This window comes from Amphiprion ocellaris, chromosome 6, assembly GCF_022539595.1.
Source record: "Amphiprion ocellaris isolate individual 3 ecotype Okinawa chromosome 6, ASM2253959v1, whole genome shotgun sequence".
Taxonomy (NCBI): domain Eukaryota; kingdom Metazoa; phylum Chordata; class Actinopteri; family Pomacentridae; genus Amphiprion; species Amphiprion ocellaris.
Genome location: NC_072771.1, coordinates 36,845,637 through 36,853,518, shown reverse-complemented (window position 1 = coordinate 36,853,518; position 7,882 = coordinate 36,845,637). Strand labels below are relative to the sequence as shown.

The 7,882-nt window shown below is 37.1% G+C and overlaps 1 protein-coding gene across 2 annotated transcripts in view; it reads left to right on the top strand.

The window, feature by feature from the left end:
* The window catches only part of zgc:112294 (transmembrane protein 17A), a 36,156-nt gene extending 28,475 nt beyond the window's left edge, over positions 1 to 7,681 (top strand). Inside the window, exon 6 of one of the 2 annotated variants that reach the window (XR_008602033.1) lies at positions 6,302 to 7,681. The gene's annotated coding sequence lies outside the window, so the exon portion shown is untranslated. Of the gene's footprint in view, positions 1 to 1,181; positions 3,638 to 6,301 lie in introns of those variants that run through there. The other variant, XR_008602034.1, reaches the window with a different exon arrangement.
* Positions 7,682 to 7,882: the final 201 nt, after the last annotated feature.

The window sequence follows — 7,882 nt, the reverse complement described above, 5'->3', positions numbered from 1 at the left end:
AATTTAAAGCTCTTAACTAATCCAATTTATTATTTGGTTTTTAAGACACTAATGGACAATTAAAATAACTTTCTCCACTAAAACTAATAAACATGAGGTAAATAGAAGGAACAGTTTTAAATATTGCAGTCCCACGACGACAAGAATAAAGTTTGTCAACAAAAACTAAATCTGCTGGTGGATTCCATTAAAGTCCTAATAAATGATAATAAAGTGTGATACTAAAGGTTTGTGGTGCTAAAAATGTCCAAGTAAAGATATGAAGTTGAACATCTGGATGGAGGTTGATAAAAGTTGACGGGACGTCATTTCTCTGGAGCGACTCCATGGATTTTATGGATGGTGGTTAAAGACCTGCTCTTCTAGTGGTCTTCCTTCTAGTCTCTGTAAAAAGTCAGTCCATCCTGGCCGACTTCAATTCAATTCAATTCAATTTTATTTATATAGCGCCAATTACAGTCAAATTGTCTCGAGACGCTTTACAGAACCCATATGCCTGAACCCCCAGAGCAAGCCAAAAGGCGACAGTGGCAAGGAAAACACCCTTTTAACAGGGAAAAAAAACCTCGAGCAGAACCCGGCTCTAATGTGGGGGGACCCATCTGCCTGCTGGCCAGGCGGGTTGAGAGGGACAGAAGAAGTCGAGAGGTAGAGATAGAGGGGTAGAGGTAGAGATAGAGGGATACAGATAGAGGGGTAGAGATAGAGAGGTGGGGGGTGGGACACAAGGACCATAAAACACAGCCACCTCACTTCAACACCTCTTCATGACAACTTGTTCTGCCTCTGACCTGGTGGAAACTCCAGAAACTGGGGAAAACCCGTGGAGACTCGAAGAACTCGTCGGGTGGGGGAAGGTGTGGTGGGTGGTGGGTGGAGGTGGGGGAGTAGCATTTTTTTTTTTGACATAGTATAGTAAGGCGTTTTTTTGTGCCAAAATTCATGATGATTTTTTTTCAAAGAAAACCTTTCTGGAGTGTTTTTCACGGCCTCCTTTACATTATTTCATCATATGGCACGGTTTTGGATGGGCATTCCAACCAGGAACAAAATAAAAGATATTCAATAGGGAAAAAAAAACTCTTCCTGTTCACCTCTTAAAACCCAAAAACACACCGCAGTAGCAGCCTAAACTAAAACTACCGATGGGTTTTCTTTTTTCTTTTGTGAACAATTCAAAGGTCCCTCTCTATCACCCCACACATCCACCAACCACTGGAACACATCTCCAAAGTTCTGCTGGACCAGCTCAGCTTCCCCTCAGAAGAAGTGCTGCCACCTGCCAGATGAAGGAGCCTTTTGAGAGGCAGCTGGCATCGTGATTGGACTGTACTTTGGTCTGTTCCAATCCAGCTTCAGCTCCAGAGACGGCAGGCGGGACGAGTCAACGGAGGCCTGGTGGATGAAGACATGCAGCTGAGAACAATCGAGAAAACAACAGAGGAGGAGTGCAGCAGCCCAGGACCAGAACAACCAGAGTAGCATCATATGTCTCTTAGAAAACATCATAGTATAACCTTTGGTATGAAAAAACACCATCATATACATCATAGATTGTACAAATAACAAGTCAAAGCAAAGAGACATACATTGTAGAATTGTAGTAATTGTGGGCTGACTGATTTACTGATTATCAGTATTTTATTTTTTACTGGTTTATGGTAATAAATCAGTTTAAGAATGGTGCTACTTTGGCTCTGAACCTTTATCTACCTGTGGTCGCTCTGTCTTCTGGAGTGATTTGATTGGTTATACATCACGGATGAAACTCCTTTAACTTAACATCTGTTAACAAAACAAAAACGTATCAACAAAGTTTTCTGTTAGTTTGTGTTCTTCTAAGTTTAACTCCAAGATTTTAAATGCTTTCATTTACTGCAAATGAATATCTACTCCAAATTTCTCACTAATAATCATTATCAGCCTTAAAAACCCACAAAACACCCCTCTATACTCGACCACACTTAGTACAGTCCGGTTCCCCCTTCTATAAATCTGCTTGGAATCTTCCACTTCCTGTTTGTCAAAGTGGCCTTCTACCTGGACAGGATTTGTTGGAGCTCATGCAACAAACATTTTGGGTAACTGCACTTTAATATGGATGGATGACACTGAATTAGAGTCTGTTTTAATGAGACTGAGTTAAGATGTGTAGCTCTGTCATTAAATAGGAAATTATTTCTCAGAATTCACAGAGAAAAGTCTGAAATGTTTGCTAGGTTAGCGTCCCACACGTTCTTTGGCTCAGCTAAAGCTAACTCTCTCCAACTTCTGGATCTCTTAAGTTGCTTCTTGTTAAAATATCTTGCTAGAGGTGCTGAAGCTCAGAAAGTCTGAGATGTTTGTTCAGAATAAGCTCATTCTCAAGGCTTATCTGAACTGTCCTCTTTTGTTTGAACTTTCCCTAAACTTAGGAGTTAATGACAGAGCAGCACATCCAGACTCAGTCTCATTTATGTAGAGATTAAACTTCAGTGTCATTCATTGATGCTAAAGTGCAGTTTTTCAAATGTTTGTTGCACATGCTCCCGACCAAACCAGTCCAGGTGGAAGACGATGTGAAGAGAAAGCTCCAGAGGATGAATATCACACATTTACGTTGGAAATAAATGTCCTTTAATTAGACATTGTCATGCAAAAGTTGGATTTCCCTTTAACGATGTTCAAATCTTTGTTGAGTGTTCTGTTGATGATGGTTTTGTAAATGTTTTTTGACACTCGGCCCCAAAGATTAAAACCTTTTACGGCTCACAAGCTGCAACAATTCACACATTATCAACTATCTTTCTGACTAAACTAAGATAAAAAGTGAAAAACTGCCTGATTCCTGCATCATGAATGTAAATCTTTTTGGTTTTTATGACAGTAAACTGAATATATTTGGGTTTGACATTTTATAAACCAAAAGAAGAAATGAATTAGTGGAGAAAACAATCAACAGATTAATGGACAAAGAAAATGTGTTTTCCAACATATATGGCTGAATTACTCCAACATTACAAGATACATACAGTTTTAATTCAATCTTATTTATATAACGCCAATTACAGGTCAAATTGTCTCAAGACGCTTTATTTTTATATTTTTTTGTCATATTTAAAATATGACAAAGTAAGAAATTTAAAGCTCTTGACCAATACAATTTATTATTTGGTTTTTAAGAGACTAATGATAATAATTGAAATAACTTTCTCCACTAAAACTCATAAACATGAGGTCAAATAAAAGGAACAGTTTACAATACTGCAGTCCCATGACGACAAGAATAAAGTTTGTCAACAAAAACTAAATCTGCTGGTGGATTCCATTAAAGTCCTAATAAATGATAATAAAGTATGATACTAAAGGTTTGTGGTGCTAAAAATGTCCAAGTAAAGATATGAAGTTGAAGATGTGGATGGAACGTTAATAAAAGTTGACCTCCCTTCATTTCTCTGGAGCGACTCCATGGATTTTCTGGATGGTGGTTAAAGACCTGCTCCTCTGGTGATCTTCCTTCAAGTTGCTGTAAAAAGTCAGTCCATCCTGGCCGACTTCAACACCTCTTCATGACAACTTGTTCTGCCTCTGACCTGGTGGAAACTCCAGAAACTGAGGAAAACCTGTGGCGACTCGAAGAACTCGTGGAGACTTGAAGAACTCGTCGGGCGGGGGAAGGTGTGGTGGGTGGTGGGGGAGTAGAGGGGGGAGGCCGCCACCCACCTCCCCACCTACTCTCCGCCCTGACTCCACCCAGACTCCGCCTTTGCTCTGCCCATGTGGTCACTTCAGGAACTACGATGCCAAAGGGACGACGAATTTATGTCTTTTCATCTGATCTGTAGCTCAGTGAGTTAAGGATTTGCCTGTGGAGCTGCAGGTCGCTGGTTCAAGACCAGACACTTCTTAAATTTTTATCAAAATCCTGACAAAGACAAAGAAAGAAAACTGCCAGTGGCGGGTCTTGAACCAGCGACCTTCCACTTGGTAGTCCGTCTTCTTTTCCCCTGAGCTATTTGCTCAGATACTAATTCTTCTTTTTTTTGCGCATTTATCATCTATTTTTTGTCGTTTCCGAGTTTTTTTTTTAACTCGGGTCTCGACTTGACCGTTTTTCTCAGGAGGTTGGACTTCAGCCTTTGTGCTGGAGGGTGGAACCCTCAGTTCCAAGACTTTCCAAGCCCCCAGACCTCCCGAGTCCTCAGGACCTGAGCTTTAACACAGTCTGAGGGCTGAAATTTTCTAAGTCCCACAGTAGTTCTCTGTTAGATTGAACTTTCAGACAGTCCAAGGACTGATATCTTCTAAGTTTCTGAGTAGTTCTCTGTTAGATTGAACCTTCAGACAGTCTGAGGACTGAAATCTTGAAAGTTCTTGAGTAGTTCTCTGTTAGTTTGAACCTTTAGACAGTCTGAGGACTGAAATCTTGAAAGTTCTTGAGTAGTTCTCTGTTAGTTTGAACCTTCAGACTGTCTGTGGACTGAAGTTTTAAAAGTTTCTCAGTAGTTCTCTGTTAGTTTGAACCTTCAGACAGTCTGTGGACTGAAGTTTTAAAAGTTTCTCAGTACTTCTCTGTTAGTTTGAACCTTCAGACAGTCTGAGGACTGAAGTTTTAAAAGTTTCTCAGTACTTCTCTGTTAGTTTGAACTTTGTGGTTAACAGAAGCCTTAAAACTTGTGACCATGAGTCTTGATTTCACATTTAGACCATCCATCTGGGTTCTTCTCAGACCTTCACCTGTGGGTTTTTTAGAAATCCTCAACAAACTTTGATTTTCTTCACTGAACAGTAAAGTTTGTGGAGATCAGAAGGTAACATTAGTTTGATCCATGCCTTCAACTACTAGTAGACTTTATCTGGAAAGCAGTTTTCTTAAATGAGTTCTTAGTAAATCTGTCCACAATCAAACCAAGAACATAGAAAGAGGAAATGTTTGAACAAACAATTGATGTTTTCATTTCAGACTAGAAAACGCTGTAAGATCTTTATCTGTTTTCGCTCTTTTTGATCGTTTTATTGTCTCTTCTGTTTAATTTGATCTTCTAAAGTTTAACTGGTGTCTTTTCAAATGTTTTGTCTTTAGTTTGATTCTTCTTAAACGTTTAGTTTTGCTATTTTCTCACATTTTATTCTTTTCTAATGTCTGATTTGCTTTCCAAATATTTTGTCTTTTTAATGTTTAATTGTTGTTTCTTCAAATGTTTTATTGGCTTGTTTGAAAAATTACCTTTTCTTTTCCAATGTTGAATTTTTCGATTAAATCTTTAAGGTTTTTCTTTTTAAAGGTTTTACCACCTTTTAACATTTAATTTTCTTTTTAACTGATTCATTCATTCATGATTCTATTTGAAGTTTTATTGTCTTTAAGATTTAATTTTCTAATTAAACATTGAATTTTTTAATTAAATGTTTTGTCTTTTTAAAGGTTCAATTATCTAATTTAATGTTTTGTATTTTTTTAAAAGTTTAATTTGATTCTTGTTTAAAAAGTATTTTTTAAATGTGTAATTATGTAAAATATTTTCTCTGTAATATTTCATAATGTTATTTTAAAAATTTTGTTTAATTTCATACTTACATGTTTTGTATCGTGTTTAATTATCTAATTCAATATTTTGTCAGTTTAATATCATTTAATTGCATTTAATGTTTAATTTTATTAAACTGACAAAATATTTATATAATTAAGATAATTAAACACGATACAAAACATGTAAGTATGAAATTAAACAAAATTTCTAAAATAACATTATTAAATATTATAGAGAAAATATTTTACATAATTACACATTTAAAAAAATACTTTTTAAACAATTTTTTAAAAAAAGTTTTATTATATTACCTTTTTTTTCCTTTGATTTAATTGCTTTTTGTTATGTATTTTATTTCTTTAATCTTCTTTTTCTGTCAAGATTTTAACTCCAACCTTAAAAATGAAATAAACCCTTAAATCACAATGAAAATACTTCTGTTGTCACAATCATGAGTTAGTCAATTATTCAGTTTATCAATTCAACTTTATTTGCTTGGCACCTTTCACACAGATGACAAAACTAAACAAGCAAAGAGAATAAACTATGCTAAAACAAAGATTAAAACTCAAAAACATATTTTAAAAATAATTATTTAACATGGCAATAAAATGTGTTGTGTCCAGGGGATGGAGGGAGTTTATTGAAGTCTTCTTGGGCTCACATGGGAAATCATTTAAAATATAAACTTCATATTCAGTCTAAGGAAACTGGAAACTGCAGAGCAACAGAAGAACCAACAATATCTCCTGTTTTCTCCTTTAATGAGTCAACTCTTCTTGTGCTTTCAGACCAAAGAACTACAGACTCTTCACAACCTGCTCAAACTCTTGGTACAGGACCTCACCACACGGGTCAAGAAGGTTTCTGTCTCATTTCTACTCTGAAGCTCACCTTCTCCTGCTCAAACTGCTGATAAATGTTTCTGCTGCTCTAAAGTCTGGTCTCCAGAACTTCCTGAAAACTCTCAAAGTCTCTTCTGCTGCAGGTTGCTTTGTAGAACTGTTCCAGAAAACCTCACTAAACCACATGGAGGAGCCTCAAGATAGTCATCCAAATGAAACCATACAAAAACCAAACTAGTACAACCCAAACACTAAAGTCTCCTGCAGCCTACCAGAGAACCTCTGAGAACAGAGAATCAGGACAGGAACTCTTACCTTCTGGACAACCAACGCTGGTTCACAAACAAGAATACAGAATGTGTCTGACCAAAAACCTCTAAAGACTCACTACAGCCAAGATAAAGACACAACTCAGCTGTACCAAATCCACTAATTACTGCACACATTAGCACCATGTGCTAACAGTGGCTAAAGAACCACATTTACCAAGACAACTATCCAGTACAAAGCCCTAAAACAGACCAAGAAACACATTAAAGATGATTTTACTGCTGGAAGCTGCAAGCCAACGCCTAAAGAACAAACTAAAGCAATGGAGCCAAACCCGGTTCAGTGGTGAAGAGAAACAGAGGAAATGTTTGTCTGCAGCTAAATAAAGCAGGAAGACACTGAGCTGCTCAGGTGTTCCTGATAACGCCAAGCTGCTCAGGTGTTCCTGATAACACCAAGCAGCCACCTGGACAGCCAATAGGAACACAGCTTCCTGGAAGTCCAGAGGGCTGGCTTAGTCAAGGAAATTTAGTTTAAAGTTGAAGCAGAAAGTAAACAAAGAAAGTTGAAAACCACCTTCTGATCCCTGAAATCTCTGAGTTTTCACACAAAGAACACCTGAACACGTCAAACTGGTTCCATAGTAGAACCCTCACTGTAAAAACGTCATAGTATGGTGTGTTGCTCAAAAAACATTAGGACCCGGCTGTCTAGGGTCGCCGAGGAGCAACACAAAAACAGGACTAACGCTGGTTTCCAGGGGGTTAGGAGGCTATTTATTTGAAAGAGTAAGTTTACAACAACACAACATGTGAGCAGAAAAATCACAAAGTCTGTCTTTAGTTCAGCTGAAAATATTAGTTTTTGTCTGTTTTATTGACCAAACTTTTCAGGAAGTAGATGAAGAATAATTAAAGCTCTCATGTAGAAGTCCAACTTATTTTGGATCCTTGTGGAGAGTTTAATCTTAGAGTTTGTAAAGCTGTTGAGTTTTTAGAGTCACATGGATTGTTTTGACATTTAATAACCGAGTCCTGAAATAAAATTACAGTTGTAGATTTCTGTCATTTAGTCTGGACTAAACAAATAACAGCAGCATGAATCTCAAACGTCATTATGAGGAGTCTGGATTGAGGTTTCTCACTTGATAATGATCAAGACATGAAATTTAGGTTGGTTTAAAGGAATATTCCACCTAAAACCTCAAATATAGACCCGAAAGAGTGGTTTAGAAAAAATCCTTCAATGTAGACCAAA